We start from the raw sequence: 20674 nt of genomic DNA on the forward strand, positions 1-20674 counted from the left end.
TTTAAACATGTTAGTTCATTAAGATCATACATCATATATCAATAAAGGATAGAATGTATCAATAAAAGATAGAATGTATTCATGGGGGAGTAGTAACACAGAGTCCATATACTCTGCATCTTTAGTCCAGGGCTGGGAACTGGGAAGAGGGGCAGGCTAACCGGCCCCATAGCAGTGGCACCCCCAATGATCACAGTAAAGCAAAAATAATATAACTGAAAACCAACCACAAGGGGGACCACCACAGGCGGCCGTTACTTGCCCCCAGACGTAAGCCCCAGCACCAGGCCTGTAGATAGAAACAGCAATTAGTAATATATATGCAGATCAATTATTCAAGATTCACTGGACAGTGTTTGTTAGAGGCCTATGAGTCAGGCCGTCTCTAACATAACAAACACATTAAAACACCAGTCAAGAGTTGTAGATGGTTTTCTACCACACGTCCTGGTAATGACGTCAAGATCATCCCCATATGGGCTGTGACCGGAGTCACCGGAGGACGTTATCATAACATTACGTCATCATGACGTCATTTTGCTTGTAGGGGGCATTCATTTGCATTCTGGGACCAGAAATACTGTACTTGTAAATAGTAGGGTGGTAACGATATAGTAACTGAATCGAAAAATCGATTTTAATTTGCAATGATCTACTATATCGATATTCAAAATCAAAATATCGTACCGTTTTGTCATTTTCACAATGCAAATCATTGAATTGAATCGAATCGTATCGCCATGACTGAATCGATATCGTCCATGTATCGTATAGTCTACCATGTATTGTGATGCGTATCGTATTGCTATTAAATGTATTGTTACACCCCTAGTAAATAGCTTCATTGCCAGTCACAGAAAAACGAAATATCTTCCATGATGACCTTGTGTATAAAGCCCAATGCCCAATGTGAGTATCTCCTCAGTTTTCACATAATTATAACCTAAGACACCTTGAAAAAGCCACAACACTCCAACTACAAAACAATTCAAGTCTAGACAGGAACAGATAATTGTCTCCTCTGAGACAATACCAACATGCTGTAAGTAACTGCGTCACTAAATACGCAGGTTTGACCTGAAGCCTGTTGAGCATGAGCAGCCTGACCATGATTACAAAGGTCGATGCTCTCATACAAAGCAGCGATCAGACAATGAAGCACTGACTTCTGACTATTTCCACCAGCCGGGAAGGCAGAAAGGCGGAGATTATGTTTTTGCTCATCCATGTGTGTCTGTCTTTGCACAGTAGCCTATAGACCGATCAGTCAAACTTTCTGTGCATGCAGCCAGTAGGCTAAGGAAGAAACTCGAATTAAATGCACCCCTTGCAAGTTCAAGTGTGCATCCTTTCTTTCAGTATATAACATTACCCATCTGTGTCTAATGTGTAATTCTATTCTTGCTGAAAAATTATTGTATTAAGTTGTTATTGCATCGGTTCATTTCCTTCATTACATGGGTCGTTATTTGAAGAATAACATGGGTCTGTGGTTACAATGGTGGGGCCAGGGACTTACCATTTACAGTTTAACAGTCAAATTTTAGATTTCTATACTCTTATCTATATTCTAGAGGAAATGTCAACAGCAGAATAAACTTCTGTTCAAAATTAACGGACTATGCATCCACATTCCAGGGGGTCCACATTCCTTATTGATATTTATGAACCAAATGGATCCTTACAGGTATGTAGCTGAGAGTTAAACTCACACTGAGGATTCTACAGTGTAGATTATGGCCAATTGAAATAGAAAGGGTTGAGAATCACTGCCCTATAACACATCCCCTCTGCCCAGCCTCTCTTCTCCTTTAAACATCCAACATAATGGTCCCCTAATGCAGTGCTTCTTGTAAATCCAGTGTCTTGTTTCCATTGAGGTCCATTAACTCAATTCATCAGTAATCCAGGCCAGCCACAGGCAACTTTGTTTATCCGTCTGCCCTACTAATACTTGTGCAAAAGCCTCCACACTATGCAGAAATATATACAGACAAAACATATACAAATAAAGCCATTTTTGAGCGGTTAGCCCCGCACGAAAACAGCTGCTATTACCATAGGAGCCATATTACCATATATGGAGCCAACACATAACACACCTGCATCACGGTGGCTATAAAAGGTATGGTTGTCTACTGAATCATCAGTTGCCGACCTTCAGTCTTCTGAGATAACCAGAAGAACAGGTAATGTACTATAGCTGATAAACTGCACAAGATGGGTGCCAATGACTGGGTCAAGGCAGAGTCCGATAAATTCCACAAGGCTGACAAAGCTGATAAACAGCCTTGCACTACAGTAAAGAGAGCCCAATTAACCAAAATAGAGCGGTTCCCAGTCCGGGACAAGTCCAAGGCTGACAACGTCAAGGCAGATGAACAGGGCAAGTCTAAGTCCAATAATAAGTCTTCATATGCCCCTGTCCGGGACATGTCCAAGGCTGTTAAACCGGTCAAGGCCCAGGTCAATAAATCGGACGGGGCTAACACGTGTAAGGTAAATGAACAGGCCAAGTCTAAGGACAATAAACACCCTTCAAACACTACAGTAAAGAAAGCCCAAGCAACCCGAATAGAGCGCTTCCCACTAGACAAGGCTGACGAAGAGAAGTCCATGGCCAAGGTCAATAAATTGGACAGGGCTGACAAGTCCAAGGCCAATGAACAGGGCAAGTCCGAGACTAGCAAACAAGACAAGTCCAAGGTCAATACAGAGCACAAGCCCACGACTATGGGTAAGGGGAGGAAAAATAAAGGCAACGAACGCAACAAGGCAGAGATCTATGACCACTCCAAGTCCAAGGTCAGTAAAGGGGGTAAGTCTAACAAATCCAAGGCAGATCAAAAGGACAAGTCCAAGGTCCATGAACAGGACAAGTCCAGAACTGATGAATGGGAAACGGCTGAGGCCGATGACCAAGACAAGTCCAAGGCAGATGAACAGTGCGAGGCTTACACTGATGACCCGGACCAACCCGGGTGGCTATGGATGAAGGGTGGCCCGTCTGAGAACTAGAAATGTACCAGTTCAATTAACTTCAACAAGGCTGTACAAAGGCTAGTAATACTACTCGGAAAGAACTCCTTTTTCTCTTTTGTTTCCCAGCAAGGCAAGACAAAATGGATTGTTTCCTGTTTCTCCAAGGCTAATCTAAAACACTGGACCAAGGAGTACTATATATCCCATCCACACTGCCAGTAGGCAGAGGAAGTAATACAAATATCCATCCATAATTGTATTATTACTGATTAATTGAGTGTTGAGTGTTGTTTCCACAGTGGAAACAAGCCCCTGGGGCTTTTTGTGTAATACTTTTAGCATAACCTTTGATAAGGTCCTTGTTGACAAGCTTGATGAACGTATTCAATCAATCAATCAATCTATCCATCCATTTTTTACTGCTCATTTGAAGTCAGGTCACGGAGGTAACTATTCCAGCATAGAACCCCAGTCTTCCCTTTCCCAGGCTACCTTGGTATAATAACTCTATCAGGGGATCCCAAGTCATGAACACGGTACAGCTCCTGCTGCTCTGATTCACTCACTGCATGATCTCCAACTACATCCTCCCCTCACACGTGAGTGAGACCCTGAGTTGCTTGAACTCCTTCATTTTGGATAAGAATTTACCTAATCACACATCATCTGCTAAAAGCAGTGCTGTAATCCTATCATTATGAGAACTTGTCCAACTTACTGCCGAGGACACATACACACACATCATTTATGTTTTATTTATGGGGTGGCCAGTCCGGAAATATCTGAGTGAGTAGAGACGCAGACAGATACACAGATATGTGGATTAGCCTATACAACAATACCAATACGTTCGATGGCAACATTTGTTGTGGACATGCTGGACATATATATTTTATTATATTTAATCCGGGCATCTGTGTCATTTAAGATATTGCTATAGCAAAACAAATTCGTTTAGTAGTATACTAGAGGTTCAGGCCCTCACAACTAGTCACTGTCACCATCATATCGAGTAGCGTAGAATATGGCCGATATATACACTATTATTTGTCCTAATACAAATCCCTCAGGTATGGGGTGGCTTGCGCTGCTTTGGGCATTTCATTATAAAATATACATCTGAACCTTCATTGCAAAAAGTGAATGTATTGCATGATCAATTTGCACTGATTATTATTGCATACATACCTATATTGGTTGCCGTAGGCTATATAGGCTAATGTTGGCTATCACTGTCAGCATGTCCACTTTTCAGGCAAGGAACAATAACCTGTTTTCCAGTGGATCCGATGTAGTTATTACTTAATAGTCACAGTCTCTTGTTAATACTATGTTCCCCAGGTTCTATAATTATGGGCCCCTCTTACCTAACCCTTATCTGTTTTAGAAAACGCAAGTTGCCAAATGTTACAGTATGTACATTTTGATGAGCAGATCAAAGTAGTCATACACTCATAGCTTCCGTGCCACAAACATATTATTAAGGACGAGAGACAGAGAGAGCCAAGGTTTTGGCAGCCACTCTGCCTTCCTTAGGGTGTAGTGTCCATTTTAACGCTATTCTCTATATATATATATATATATATATATATATATATATATATATATATATAATACGTAAAATATTGAATGCAGGACTTTTACTTGTAACAGAGTACTTTTACTTTTTGACTATTGCTAGTCTTACTTAAGTAACAAACACCACTGTTTGTGGTTTCCTCGTTGTAGCTATTTACAGTGTCAAGGTCTTTTGTCAAGCCCTTCAAAATGAAATTGCAACTTACAGTAACTGGGTAGGGGATTTACATACAATAGATAACCAAGCTGCCTATTTCCTGCCTTTGAAGTTACAATAAATGTTGTGGTAGCTTTCTATCAAGCAACATTGGCAGAGTAGCATATGTGGTTCAAACCCCATCAGAGACCTAAAGCGTGGCACATCCACTTCACTTCTATGACTAATTAATGTGTTAATTCAACAAAACAGACATATACTGTAGCACTGCCAGAGCAGCACAGTATCGGAGGAATAATAATGTATATTCTTATTTATTTAAAATGATTTGTTAATCAGTCCTAAACGGATAGTGAATTATTTGCACGTACATACTGTAGCTAACCGTGTACATTTATACTTAGTATGAAAGCCACAAGATCCTGTCTCAAAAATAAATCCCACATTAATTTGTCACTCTTCCTGTCACTCAAAATCCCTAATTAATTTGTCACTCTTTTTTGACACTCTTCTTTGTCAGTCTTCTGACATCACTATAGGAGTACTCTAACCTAACGCGGACCAGTTTGTGTAGGCAGATGGGCGGGCGCGGCGAATCTCTCCGCAAGTCTCTGGCCAATAGCATGTGTTCTCCCCTACCCCCCTCTGCTCCTCTGCTCAGCGCAGAGAACGCTGCTGCGTCATGACGTCAACACATTCGGTGCGACGCTCTCTGCACGCTGATTGGTTAAGGAAATTCTACACTTCCTCCAACAGTGCAAGCAACAGTGATCATAACGCGATCGCCCAGGCTTCTTTTTCTTCCTATCGCCAAAAGAAGCCTGAGTTTCGGAGGCTACTATAGGAGTTGCGTCGGGAAGATAGAGCTAAGAGTAGAGCTTCTGCTTGCATCTGAGCTCAAGGAGTAATGTCCACCCTTTATTGCGACCGTCAGGTCGCAGTTACTGTCAAAACCTCGACCAGCTGTCCGTCTGTCCGTCAGTCAGTCAGTCCTCAGTCCGTCAGTCAGTCCGTCAGTCACACGTCACACTTTTGCCCTGCTCATATCTCCGCAACCGTTGCCCCGATCCATGCCAAATGTTGCACACACACTCCTTGCCTTACTCATCAATTCTCACATGTCCCTCTTCTAGCGCCACCATGAGGCAGATTGTTGCAAAACACATTTTTGGACACTGCTCCTAAAATTTTTGCCCTAAAATCACGCAAATTGGTACACAGTATGTCTACACTCATCTCATCAACATGGATCTGTCCCATTTAGCGCCACCTTCAGGCCGATTTTTTAAAACACATTTTTGGACACTACTCCTACACATTTGGCCCTAAAATCACGCAAATCGCTACACATTATGTCTACACTCATGTCATCAACATGGATCTGTCCCATATAGCGCCACCATCAGGTCGATTTTTTCAAACACATTTTTGGACACTGCTCCTACAGATTTTGCCTTAAAATCACGCAAATCGGTACACAGTAGGTCTAACCTCATCTCATCAACATGGATCTGTCCCATATAGCGCCACCATCAGGCCGATCTTTTCAAACACATTTTTGGACACTGCTCCTACAGCTTTTGCCCTAAAATCATGCTGCGCGCTTATCTCCCGATTAGGGAGTCTTACTGGTTAAAATAATATCCCTAGTTTTTGTAGTTTTTTGGATAGGGGATACATGACATAATATATTAAATATATACATATATTGGTGGTTGTGGCCCTAAGCAACCGCTTAATGTTGCTTATGTCAAGAACCAGCCCTGTAGCCCATGTCATGTGAATCTCCCTCTCTACAGGTAGTCTGGTACTGTAAGCTTTAATAATGTATTCAATGGTCTCTGCCTCCCTGGTGAATCCTGCCGGTGCCCGTGCTTGTGTGTCCTGTTCCTGTATTCAGCCTGCTGTGAAAGTAAAATAGTTTTACCGAACAGTTCTTGCTTATTACGGTACTCATTCCTGTGCTTCATGGGGCCTGCTCAAGCATATGAATCCATTCACCAAGCTCATAGCCATAAGGACCTATCGCTTAAAGTAGAGCTGGTTAAAACTTATCACAGATGATGTGATTTGTTTTTCTTCTTTTCGTACACCGGACACAGGAGCGAGTCGTCTAGAAAAATGTTGTAGATGGACACACACATTTCCGTGTGTCCATGTGTCAGTAGTGTCCGTCTCATCTTGCTCAAATGTCAAAAAAGTACTTTTTTTGACATTTTGAAAAATATCTTTTTCACATTTTGTAAATTCATGATCCCAGATCCATCATCTCACCATCCCTCCATAATTGACCAAGACTCACAACTTCAATATGACATTGTCAATATATCCAATTTATTACAAAAAAGAAGACTGAAGAAGCCTTTCAGAGTGAAACGGCAGTGTAAAAAAAATGATTTGGAGTCTCTGGGCTAGCGTTGTGAGTGCATGTGAACCACTGAACCTCCTTATGTATGCAACCCCGTGGGTTCAATATTTCAGTCAGTGTCTTGCTCAACAATATTTAAAAACTGACGCATGACTGTTTCAAGGATGAAATAAATATGTGGCTTTGAAAAAGGGATCTCTAACCTTGCCGCCAAGTAGCCATTGATCATAAAAGAATAATGTCAGCTCACAGACCACTGACACACAATGCAAAATGGCCACATACAAAATTCAGACTATGGCTAGGGATCCAAATGTGAATGTGAACATTCATTCTTCCATGCTGTCTCTTTGGGAAAACATACACTGTTAGTGTTGAGCCTGAAATTAGAAGAATGAATAATTAGGGATATATACTGATGGAAAAGTTTGGTTAACAGTATTGATTTGTGTATCAATTTTGTCTAATGGTCAAAGTACATCATAGATTATCTTTTAATCGTGATGGTTGCCTTTTGTGTGTTCACAAACCCTGTTTGTTCTAACATTGTTATTAAAACATCTTAAATCTGCTACTTTGACACTGGACAAGTATCTGACATTTCACTGGTTAAGTAAACAATCTTTACCCTTATGAGAGGTTATAGGTCTGTTTTTGGGACGGCAGGAGCCGTCAACAACAAGATTACATCATCACATCAATAACTCTGTTCTATCCACTGATGAAGGTCATGTCGCAGGCACGATATGACATCATACTATTGTCTTGATCATATAAAAACCTTGTCAACTGTCTATTATTCAGAAGAACAAAATAACATGAGTATTGTACCACTGGATATTATTTTGTATGCTGATTGATTTAATACAATTACTTGAAACTGACTTATTTGGTGTGGTGTCTCTTCCTTGCATGGACTGTGGTTAAAATTTTTGGGGAAACTGAGTCTTCTGGAAATTGATTACCCGTAATTGCCGGACTATAAGCCGCGGCTTTTTACCCATGTTTTAAACCCTCCGGCTTATACAAAGGTGCGGCTTATATAAAGATTTTTACAGCTAACAGCCACTTAGTTAGTTTTACAGTGGTCTTTAACAAGGATTTATATATAGATTTATACAGATAACGGCCACCAGGGGCGCTTTAGCGGGAAGCAGGAGGGACACCTGCGGCTTATAGTCCGGTGCGGCTTATATATGTAAACCTTTGTTTTATTTTCTAAATTTTGCTGGTGCGGCTTATACTCAGGTGCGGCTTATAGTCCAGCAATTACGGTACTTCTAAAGCCTCGAACAGAGTCGGGTCCGCGGTGGAAGGCTATCCACCGCAGTGTAGTGCGGTGTAGTCTTGACCCGACTCTGTTAAAGGCTTTAGGAATTAATGTCCCAACATATACTAATACTGTTATTAGATACCCTACAAATGTAGATGTGTTCATTTTGTTCAGGAGTAGAGACCACCCTGCTTATCACAGCCACTCTCAGTCACTCCCTATTAGTGTGTTGGCTTAACCCTGGTTTTTGACATTATCAAAACGAAGCGGATAAAAGCGTCAAACTTTTTTTTAGGCTTCTTTAGGACCTAACAATGGATTTAAGCCTAGGGTTGGGTACCAAACTTTATTTAGAAAATTACCCATATAATTATCCATATCAAGTTGGCCTCCCATCGACTTTCTATACAGGAGGAAAATACCCAGAAAGAAATCTGCTTTAAGTAGGATGTGAGGGGTCTAACTAGGGGTTTGTCATGAATCTGAATCCATTGCAAGCATTTGTTTTGCAAAAAAAAAAAAAAAAAAAAGGTGACGACTCATCACTAAAACCCAAGGAAAGTTTTTTGTGCAAAATATAAATGGTAAGACGGAATTCATTTTCCAGCGGATTCCTCGTGACTCGCGTCACGGCAAGTCGGCAACCACACTTGCAATTTCCTAGAATTGCATATTTCTAGTTAGCATATTATAATATTCACTATGCTTCATTCATTAAAGACTGACATTCTGTCTGAGAGCATGCTAGACAGGCTGGTGAATTCTGCCCTCTTTCCTTTTGGAGTAGTGGAAGAGTTTATTGTGTAGTTTGCTGTGTGGAGGTCTAAGCAATAAGCATGGTTTATCATGAAGCTCTGCTGTGGTCTAAGAATGCTTCAAAGTCTCACTGTGGATTAGACTGGTGAATCAACCTTGATGTATACAGGGATTTCCAGTCCAGAGAGTACCACCTCATCCGCACTGCCTGAAGCCCACTTACAAATTAAAATAAAAAAACAGAACTAATGAGAGATGAGAGAAAACACACAATAAATGGATAGCCAAGGATGTAAATTAGCTATTTGCTACACACAACCAGTTATCTATAATTAGACACAGAGGGATTAATTATGTTAGTTGGGAATGTTTGTTGGACATGGATAATGAATGTCGTTATAGACTGGCCCCATGAGTTCCTCATGGACCCTGTCTTGTCATTTGATCTAAAAACCCTGGTATGGAACCCACCCAGTGATGTTTGTAAAGGGATTTCACTGCACCATCTGCACAGAATAAACATATTACTCCTCAGAAATTATTTAGGGTCATAATAACTCCTCAGGCGAGAGTCGTGAGACAGCGAGGCTTCAAGTTTGTCTCAGTTGGAGTCATTTCCTGTATTTCAAAATGTTGCTCTGCTTTAAAGTTTCACGATAAAGGAGACAAATATGCTTAAAGCGGGTTCAGGTTCTCGCAAATTTGTTCACGCTAACGTAAACAAAGCTGTGCATTCCATCCAAGGAAAAACGACTGTACATTCAACATGTGCGATTGGCTAGTTTGTTGTTAGGACAATGCTATAACTTCTGTCTGAACAATTAGTATACATTTTAACGGAAATATGACATTAGTGAAGAATTCCATTATTTCCCCCCACAGTTAGCTTCCAGTGGACATTTTTCAGTCACCTACAGTATCCCTGTGAGATCGGAACTGCGGAAGGTGAGCAGGATTATATTCTTTTTGTAAAAATGTGTACTGACTGACTGACCCAGACAGAGGGAGACAAGCTGCGACATTTCTCATGGTAAACTGCGACCTTCGGTCGCAATGAAGCATCAGTTGAAAAAGTGCTAATTTATCCAAAAGGCAATCAATTTTCTCCAAACACAGACGTTATCAAATGTAACTCAATATCATAAACGACACAGAGTCACAGACAGAATCGCCGGGCTGATTTGTTTATTTTTTGGAGCACAGTTCTTATATGATGCAGCTCTAAGATGATATGATATTTTCAATAGAAGAAAATACCGGAGGGATACCAGATTGACGTCAGGACTTTGATATACTCACATTATGTCTCTGGCTTTGGGGAAGATCAAAGATGAGACTCACCCTGCAGATTTATTTAATAACACTATCATCACCATCATTATTATGAGATACTGACAGACTGTTGGAGGTGAACAGTAGAGCTGCCTTGCCAGAAGCCACAAAACCTAATATCTTCCTTGGGGAGAGAGGATCACACATAGCACTTTGGTAGATGTGGTTCCAAGCCTGGTGGTTACATACCCAGCAAGCAGGACCTGGACCAATCAGTGACGTCTCGATTGGGGCCAGATCACAGCTCATATGGGGATGATCTTGACGTTATTACAGGACGTCATATGGACTTTTTTGTTTGACAGGATTATTGTTATTGTTTGTAATGTTAGTTGAAATATGAGCATATAAGGTTATATTATGGGACATATCTAACTAGTTATGATATTTATCTGGCCTAGAATATCACCTACTTTCAACCAACATAAATCCTGTCAAACAAAAAAGTCCATATGACGTCCTGGTAATGACGTCAAGATCATCCCCATATGGGCTGTGATCTGGCCCCAATCGAGATGTCACTGATTGGTCCAGGTCCTGACCGTGCTTGCTGGGTATGTCCTTGTCAGAAACAAACTACAATATTTGCACTAACGATATGTCTTACGTGGACAAACAACATTGTATGTTCTACAGGGACAAACAATATTATCTGTACTTCAAGACAAACAACACTGACTGTCCTACAATGTATACTGTCCTCCAGAGACAAACATTTTCTGTCATGAGTCCTACATGCAGACTTCAAGATGTGTATTGTTATACACATTATAGGCCTTAGGACTCGCATCCCCGTCCTCGCATCCCCGACACACACACACACACACACACACACACACACACACACACACACACACACACACACACACACACACACACACACACACACACACACACACACACACACACACCATACTGTATACTGGTGCACCAAGTCTATAGGATACTGTACATGTATAGGCCTAGATAGTGTGTGTAGACCAGCTTTGCTGGGTCTGCTGCTTCTCATGCATTTAAACCAAGTCCTTTATAACTTCAGTGTCAGACAACATTTTCTGTCTGACTAACACTGACTATCCTACAGAGACTCCCCAAGCCGTATAGCTGCTAGAGTGGTGAAAACTCAAGATATCTGCAGTGTTCAGTCTCCTGTCCTGTAGAATGTATGTGTGTGGACACTCAGCATTATTGTTTCTACTTCTTGGGGCGTATCATTTGATCATGGAACAAACCCTATTGTCATGGACTGTAAACAACACACAAAGAGCAGTAAAGATAAGGCTGTCCGTTATGGACAGAACCACATGCCTACATTTAGATAAGACAGACGGAAGGGGTGAGTGAATTGACAACTGCTGTTGAAATCATACCGAGGTATTGTTGTCTGTCAGTTTGGTCTCAGGGGACTGGTCTCAAACGCATGAAAGGAGGGGGAGAGAGAGAGAGAGAGAGAGAGAGAGAGAGAGAGAGCTTCTCTCTTGACGATAAAGTATCAATGATTTCTGCTATTAAAGATTCACGAGCAGGAGTAAATGTTCCTTCAAATCCTCCACGGTACCGGTAGTCCCAACAAACACAATTGGCCATGTTTGTGGTCTGGAAGCTGGCAGGGGAGGGCAATCTCTGTCACTGCACTACCAACACCTACAGGGTCGTCAGGGTGCTGGAAGTAAAGATATGTCCCTCTGCAGGTGTTACAGTCTCCTCAACGTCAGAAAAGACATGTCTGGAGACAGATATGGGGTTGTCCGTAGAGCAAATGTAGGGATTCTTAGCAGTGGTGATTACTGTACATGGTGGTTCTTGCACACTGAAGACAGCTTTTAGAGCCTAAACATCTGTTCTATCACTTCCCCTTTATCATTGTGCTGACTAAATGTAACAATAATGATTTGAAGCCTTTGGACTTTTGTGAGAGTAACTGTTTCACATATGCAGTCTAATTCTATTATCTGGGTCTATTATTCTATTTGTTGCAACAAGAAAAATCTGATGATGGTGGGGGGGGGGGGGGGTATTAGCTGCATCCCTCCATCAGGCTGTGTGACGCTGTGTACACAAAGACTCCCCAAATTCTCCAAAGCTGCCGGGGTTGCACGTTTCTGAAAATGAAACAGTAATATTACTGCTTTTAACAACCCTGACCTTAAATGAGAGGCTCATCTTCATACAGCCCCAACCCCACAGATTACTTTTACAGCCGTGGTCATTTATCTTATCGCTGTTAGAAAACATAATTGATAACCTTCAGCTTCAACAGGCTCTCTCCTGTTGTCAGATTTACAGAACCAGATGACAGGTGATAAGACAGGAAATAAGACTTGGATCTCATCTGTCTGTCTGCGTAGCTCCCTATCTGCCCTTCTGTCTGTCTGCATATCTCCTCGCCTGTCCTTCTGTCTGTCCGTCTGTCCATCTGTCCGTCTGTCCGTCTGTCCGTCAGAGTAACAATGATAATAGCACTTTTCCAAACAAGGTTACAAAGTGCTTTACACATAAACAAGCCGCATAGTAATCATACAGGTTAAAACAACATATAAATAAATCGACATAAATCAATGGATAACAATTCAAAACGAAAATAACAGAAGAAAAGAAAACTGCCACTAAAAGGCATAAAAACATGAAGATGGTTTTTAAAGGTGATTTAAAAGAGGACACTGTTTTTGTAGCCTCAGCTCCACGGGCAGGGCATTCCAAAGCGTGGGTGCCCAGAGTGCAAATGCCCGATCGCCCTGGGTAACAAGGTTAGGCATGGGGACTTCCAGGAGAGCCTACCTGAGGATCTAAGGCAGTGCCCAGGTTCATACCGGTATATAGGGGGGCAATAAGGCTTTGATATAGCTGGGGGCCAGTCCCTGCCGGGCTTTAAAAGTTACCAGTAAAATAAATCTTAAAATCTTTTCTGAATCTAACAGAGATTTCCAACAATATAAAGAGTAGACGGCAAAGTCTCTCTCTCTCTCTCTCTCTCTCTCTCTCTCTCTCTCTCTCTCTCTCTCTCTCTCTCTCTCTCTCTCACACACACACACACACACTTTGCAGAGGGTGCGTGGGTTGAAATGGAAAAAAATAAACAGAATAAAAAATGTCTCCCTAAATGTTTACAGTATACTCTTAGGTCTGTACTCATACCTCACTTTTTAATCATTTGGCTATAGACTGAAATCACAACCTAACCCCAATCTGTCCAAAATATGTTTTTTGGGGGATAGGGAATGTGATTTTCAGTGAGGAGGTTGTTCAGCAGAGTTTGTGTTGTGTTGTCGATGTCAATTTTGCAGGTGAACAATGGGAAAGGTTTCGTCATGACATTTAAAGCTGCACTATCTATGCGCCACCCAAGCGCCTCTTGCATACTTAATAGTACAGGTGGTAAAGTCAAAGTTTATGCTAAAAGGATAACACAAAAAGTCTCAGGGGATTGTTTCCAAAGTGGCCCATTGTACTCAATTCATCATTAATCCATGTAATAATACAATTCAAATCATACAATACAAATATACTACAAAACACATTTAAATCAAGCTCAATATCATAAGGTATATTTACAGAGAAAGGAGGGTCAGAGGATTCTACTATCAAAGTGTTCAAGGAGTTAAACTATTACTATAAACATTTGTTTTTTTGGATATTCTACTGTTAGGCTGATGATAGGCTCTTGGTTCACTTATGATCCTAGATTACTATTGCTATGCATTTCATGTATTACCTTGTGTTGTACTTGCTTACTGTAAATCGCTCTGGATTAAGAGCATCCGCTAAATGCCTAAATTGTAAATTGTATGTTCACTTGTATTTTGAGGACAGGAATTGTTTTAGGTTTGTTTGGAGTTTGGGTAAAGAGTCTAGAACCGTTGTGTCTTTTTGGTAGGTCATTCCACATTTGGCAGCATAGTAGAAGTCTCTTGTTTGAGCCGAATTTTGGGGGAACAAAGTCAGATAATCTCCTTCTGGTGTTATGCCCATGGGCATCATTCACTCTAGAGAAGTAGTTTGTCAGGTATCTGGGCACCTATCCTCTGAGTATCTTAAGGCAACTCCTTGCAGCTATTAGCAAACATTATCCTCATTATCCTGCCAATGGTCAGTCTAGACTCCAGACTCTAGACCGCTGCAATTTCTTACAACTGGTTGCAAGTTGTGACTAGATGGATTGGTGTGGACTGGACCAGACCCATTGAAATATGTTAGACTTGTCTTCTACATTGAACCAACCCAGACTAGCAAAATTAGCTGGGAGAAGGTGAGTCCTGGGGTAGAGGCCTAGAAGTAGTCTTATTAGTTTGTTTTGAGAGGTCTGCAATTTAGTTTTTAGTGAACCATGAGGTGCAAGCATTGAATGAGGGCTCCATCTAGAATCCTAATTTGTTCTGCCCAAAAATCTTGTTCTTTGGTTGACTTTCATAATCACCTTGGATTTTTTCACTGGAGAGTTTGTTATCCAAAATACAGCACAAATAGGGTAAATTGTAAATGGTGCATTTATATAGCGCTTTTATCCAAGGCGCTTTACAGAGATTGTGCATTACATTCACCCATTCGCGCACACATTCATACACCGGTGGCGGAGGAAACCATGCAAGGCACCAACCTACTCACCGGGAGCAATTAGGGGTTCAGAGTCTTGCCCAAGGACTCTTCGACATTAACTCAGGGGGAGCCCGGAGTGCTCTAATAACGGTTTCTCTACCCCTGAGCTATGCCGCCCAGGGTAAACTCCTTCTTTATACTTGTGATTACATGGTCACCAACAGTGAACGTAAAGTCTTCGGACTGAGGTTGATTTTAGACCCAAAAAGAAAAGATTCTGTTTTTGTTATCAAAGAGCCAAGTGTGTATATTGTTGAGCTCAGGGCTTTTTCAACAGACATCCGCGAACACGAACAATAAATGTAACTAAACCGAGCTGCACAGCTTGGTTTAGTTACATTACCGTAGTTTCATTTGGTTACTCCAACAGTTTATCATAAAAGTATACAATTACAATGAGGAGGATCAGGTGTCATGAAATGGAAAAAGAATGCACTTAGATAAAGTAGTTTCCTGTGGAATCTACCTGTAATACTAGCTGTCAGACAAGACAAGGTATTTTATTACTCAACTTCTGACACCAGGTCTAATTTGCTCTTGATCCCAGCCGTTTCTATGTTTTATGGATGTGCTCTATCGTGGTGCGTATCTCCTCTTATCTCTAGAATACATATCTGCCACCACCACACACACACACACACACACACACACACACACACACACACACACACACACACACACACACACACACTCACTCACTCACTCACTCACTCACTCACACACACACACACACACACACACACACACACACACACACACACACACACACACACACACACACACACACACACACACACACACACACACACACACACACACACACACACAGGCAAATGTGAGACTGATAAAACATTTTGTTATTTTGTATTTATTTAGTAGTTTGTTTATGACAGCAGGTGTCAGTTCTGGCCTTTCCATATCTCTAGGTATTAATAAACATGCGAGCAGTGTGAGCAAGTTGCCATGGTGATGAAGATGCCACGTTGAGATGGGGGAGGAGCGCTAAGAACAGCATGGCAGCTAGGGGCTCCATGACTCAATGGCTAGCTTAACACAGATATAAAAGTCATTTATTTCCATGGCAGTAAATGACTTTGCTTATCGCAGCATGTTGACACACTTTGTCCGCATGTTTGTGCAGCGCTCCTCCCATGCATCGTGGGCAGAGACTCTTCATAAAGTAACATCACACACATACACTTATCAGCCCTGGATTAACATGTGACGCCATTGTTGTTTTTTCCTTTCATCCTCTCTCATTCAATTTTAACGTTGTTTATTCTACCAGGAAAAGAGGAAATGAATGAGTTGACTCTTCATGGACAAGGCTCCTGTCCTGTCGAGAAAGATAGGTTTAATTGTCCTGTCAGTCAGATGTTTTTCCAAGGCTGGGACATGCAGTATGCCCAGCATATATTCCTGACATGCAATTACATGCACACACTTATACCCCGGAGGTGACAGGGAATAATTGGATTATGGCAGCAATTTGATTGAAGCGTTTACATGCATAGCATTAGTGTGGTTAGTATGCTGGGTTACTCAAACATGTTTCATGTTTCACTTTAAATACAAATTCCTGTATGTTCGGGTCATGGAGCAGGTTGTGTTATAAACAACTTTTAATCATACTTCTTACTCTGATGTCTTTGCTCATAATAAACAATCAGATTTTGCATTTAATTTGTCATGTACCACATCCTTGGAAGCTGACATACTGTACAGTAAACAATATTTACTCTGCCTATTATCACCTAAGCAGGCATTGACACTAAGGCTTGCCCACCTGCCCCCGGCAGGTAAATAAAACTTTAGGGCAGGTGAAGTTGGCTTTCAGGTTGCCCGACTGGGCACGTGCTCATTTGAGAGGGGACACAACCGTCTATAAACACAACACCAGATATCTGTCTAAACACCTGAACGTGGCCAGATAGCTCTGTCTTCTGGTCTGTGGGATGTAAAATAAGAGCACTGTTTACTTATAATGTGCAGGTTTCACTATTGCTAGACAAAAAATATGAAATAAGTGTGAACCCATAGACATATTCAATCATGGCTATGTACTGTAGCTATTTGGATTTGGAAGTATTGAGGTGTGACATTTTTTATCGCACAGCCCCAGAAAGAAAGAAATAAATGTTAAATTGGGCGGTAATTAAAAATGTACCTATCATTTTATAATGGACGATTTACTTTTCGGGCAAGTGGGCCTGAGCTTTGGGCAAGTAGAACATGACCTGTACTTGCCCGATTGGCAAGTACCTCTGAGACCTCAGTGAGTTTGTTCATAATCTACCAGCTTCCCTTTATAACATGAAAGAATGAATGCTCTTAGGGCTACAGTATGTACTGTATACAGTACACCTTAACAGGTTCCACTGTTAGCTGATCAGCTATTACACACCCTGGCCACAATATCTGCTGTGGGCTGCATAACTGAAGTGGCGGAAGTGCTGTGGTACGCAGTGCATATCCGTTTACATCCGCCAGCGAAACAAACCTAAATAGATTGTAGCTCTTAACTCACTCTTAATAGGTGTAACTTTGTCAGAATCCATATTTTTGATTGGATATTGTTTATTATGAGTGCAACCAAAGGGTCGGGAGAAGTAGAACAGTTTTTTCGCCAGTGGGGAAAACACCACACTGTGAAAAAACAATAACATCCGGTGAAATTCTACCGGCGGAACTTCAGCACCGTTCTATGCCGTATCAGCCTCAAGTCGTAACCAGGCTTTTCTCTTCGCAGATGAGTAAGCCTGGCTACACAAGGCTAGCTATTACATGGGTGTGTGGGGTAGGATAGGATCATGTCCGGGAGGTACAGGGTGCTATGCCCTTGATTGCCTTCTGGCCAGTGTTTGGCACAGGGTGTGGGCAGCAACTGGAAGCCAGTGAACACAATCTTTCTTGTAGAGATTCCATATGCCATGTCAAAGGACCCAAAGCAACAACAGCTGTCCTCATCTATGTCTATGTAATATAATACTACCGAACATTTGGGTAACAGTCATTATATCTAGAAGCCAACTCACCAGCCCCTGGGGCTACATGGAGTCTATTTGAATTGAATTGAGTCTGTGGCCAATGCTCAAGAGGAGAGATTCAAAACTTTTTTGCACCCCTAAAACCAGAGGTGGTATGTTCGTTTCTGCATGTGCACCCTATGCACATGGGTGTGTTTGTGTGTGTGGCATGCTTGCTTAAATGGACATGGTAGACAGTATGACAGCTTTTTGCTTTCTATTCTTTATAATACATATATCTTTTACATTGACAGGCGTAGAGAGAACACAGATTCCTGTAATCAGAACGGTGAGTTGCTATTTACTTTAAGACTTTGTGTCCCCCTTTGTGTCATACGGTATGTCTTTTATTTTGTCCTTTTGTGCAGATGCACTGCCATATCATCAGGAGAGATGCAGTTGGATCTTAACTTTATTTTGGTTCGGTTCACAAAATCTCGGCAGCACCAAACAGCTGAATAAATGACAGTACACCATTCAAAACAGAAATGAACAGCCTCCTTCCATTGAGTTCAATGGAGAAGTGGCGCCATGTTATATTCAGTTCGTTCCTGAAGCTAATTGTACTGTATATACAGTAGGCTAGTACTAATTTGCCTCCTTTTACAGTATAGATATAGTTAAAGGGAACTCTTCATGAATTCTGTGCTTTTACAGTAGGTTACTTGTGAACATGGACACATTTTGTGATAATCTAATCTCTGGTTCAGATGTGTCATTTCAGAAAAAAGGAAGGGAGTGGCAAAAAAGTGACCATTTAAGCAAAGAAATGAAAAACGTTAAGTGAGTCATTATGGTCACCAAGAAAAACTGTTCGGTTCTAGCCAATAGTGGCTTACACTATGTCATCACTTCGTTGTTCTATAATTGTTCTCATTATTCTAAAACACCCTACTTTGGATAGAGTCTATCCAGAAGGCCTACAACATAGAATATAAAGTAGCTTTTAAACAATGGCGGTCGTTACCAAAGAGAGATAGAATAATTTGTGTGTGTGTGTGTGTGTGTGTGTGTGTGTGTGTGTGTGTGTGTGTGTGTGTGACTGTGTGTGTGTGTGTGTGTGTGTGTGTGTGTGTGTGTGTGTGTGTGTGTGTGTGTGTGTGTGTGTGTGTGCGTGTGTGTGTGTGTGTGGACGGATTAACCCCCGTGAGGGCCCCTGGCCAATAATTTTGTAGGGCCCCCCCACCACCCACCATAACCCCTACTCCCTCCCGACGCGCACTATCCAGCTTGGATTTTAATTCATGATGATCATCTGTGGACCAAGAAAGCACCTGTAGACAACAGAGGAGGGGCCACACATTTGATTTTTGATTAAAATATACATTTAATTATTGCAAATTGTCCATGACCACGCGGGCCAGTTCCCCCAAGGGCCCCTCAGAGCCAAGGGCCCCTGGCAACGGCCCCACCGGCCCAATGGTTAATACAGCCCTGTGTGTGTGTGTGTGTGTGCGTGCGTGCGTGCGTGCGTGCGTGCGTGCGTGCGTGCGTGCGTGCGTGCGTGCGTGTGCGTGTGCGTGTGCAAGGGAGAAATAGGTTGTGAGAGCAATATCAACCCTTTGTTAGAAACAATGACGTTTCTGTTTAAATATTATTCAACATTAATGCACCACTTCACCCATTTCAAACCTGTCTTCATAAATTGGTCCACACAAATGCTAATGAGACTCGGAGGGTGGCAATCAGTATGAAGCAATATCCTAGGTGGTGATGGTTATGCTTTAAAGTATATGAAAAAAAAAAAAAAATATGCATAGAATCATGGGCACTGGAGGATCATGGGCATAGGATTAGTAATAGTCAACACACAATAACTAAAATATATAATAAAATAAAGTCAGGCATATGATTCAAATTAAAATAAAACTTGGAAATAGCCTTCAATAACTTGAAACCATAGACAGGAAACTTATTAAAGATTTGGTGCCACTATTTTTTCCCCCCTAAAACATGATGATCAGGTATTATGATTACACTAGGAGGAAGATTCTTTCCAAAAAAGTGTACAGAAAGTTTTAAAATTATGTTTTATGTGGCCACACCCACCAGTTCATTAAGTATGCCTGGTTATCAGGTGGGTGGTGACCCAGCTGAAGTTAGCCACACCCACAGTGTTGGGTGTATAGAGACACATACAAATTCACGCCCACAACTGAGACAGTGTCCCCACTTTGGGTAAAGTAGAACAGTGTACTGCAAGCCAGCCCATAGAAAGTCATTGTAATTCAACTGTGGTTAGCCTAATATTGAAATAATCCTACATGAAATGAAGACAATATTGATTAAAATAAAAATATGTTTCCCAATGTATGGACTGACTCTGCCAACATATGTTTTTGTTTTCTAAATACATGATGTGTGTCACATTTAATTGCCACTTGAATGGATTACCCATAATGTTACTGTAACAGAGAAGAGGGGAGATGGCAGACAGAGAACCATGACGCTTTTCAGTGACATCACTGTCTTTACTGCAATGCATTTACGAGCGCCGACTTTGAAGACCCCGACATTTTCAACTATAGAGTGATTTCTCCATGTTAGTATTAACCAAAAAATAACTTGCAAGACTCCGTTTGGAAGAAGCAAGATTTCCCGAAATAAAA

The sequence above is a fragment of the Nannobrachium achirus genome (assembly GCF_963921795.1).
Source record: "Nannobrachium achirus genome assembly, chromosome: 11".
Taxonomy (NCBI): Eukaryota; Metazoa; Chordata; class Actinopteri; order Myctophiformes; family Myctophidae; genus Nannobrachium; species Nannobrachium achirus.